This window comes from Echinops telfairi, unplaced genomic scaffold (assembly GCF_000313985.2).
Source record: "Echinops telfairi isolate 266 unplaced genomic scaffold, ASM31398v2 ScPeMD7_655;HRSCAF=1070, whole genome shotgun sequence".
NCBI lineage: Eukaryota > Metazoa > Chordata > Mammalia > Afrosoricida > Tenrecidae > Echinops > Echinops telfairi.
The window spans coordinates 4,929,455-4,930,263 of record NW_022104553.1 but is presented as its reverse complement, the minus strand read 5'-3'; positions in this window follow the sequence as shown (position 1 = coordinate 4,930,263).

Sequence of the window (809 nt, the reverse complement as noted above, 5' to 3'; positions counted from 1 at the left end):
AGACTTTCATAGTACTTTGTGATTATTCTTTTAATCTCATTAGTGTCTGTTGTGATTACCCGTGTTTCATTCCTCATCCTGTCTATTGTTGTTTGCTCCTTTCTTTCTTTGGTTAGGTTTTCCAGAAGTCTATCGATTCTGTTGATCCTTTCAAAGAACCAGCTTTCTGTTGCATTAATCTTCTGCATTGTTCTTTTGTCTTCCCAGTGGTTCATTTCCGCCCTGATTTATTATTATATCTTTTCTTTTGATGTTGGAGGAATTTTTCTGTTGACTCTGTTCTAATTTCTGGAGGTTTTGTGAGAGCATATCCATCATAAGTCTCTGCCTTTTTCATATATGCTCCTATTGCAATCAAGCTACCACTGATGACTGCTTTCACCATATCCCATAGGTTTTGATATGCAGTATTCTCATTCTCATTAGCTTCTAGAAAGTTTTTGATCTCCCCTCTAATCTGGGTCAGTACCCATTCATGTCACAGAAGATCATTCTTCATCCTCCAATTATTTGCTCTTGTTTTCCTGACCATCCTTTTATTGATCTCCAGCTTTATGGAATGGTGATTGGAGAAGGACGTCTGTATCATATCTATGTGTTTGAATTTACTCAGGCTTGAATTGTGTCCCAGCATGTGGTCTATTTTCAAAAATGTGTCATGTGCACTTGAGAAGAATGTGTATATATTTTGCATTTGGATGGAAACCTTTAAATATGTCTATCAAATCTAGTTGCCCAATTGTAGTGTTTAGCTCTATAGTCTCTTTGCTCAGCTTCCGTCCCAATAATCTATCTTTCTCTGAAAGCAG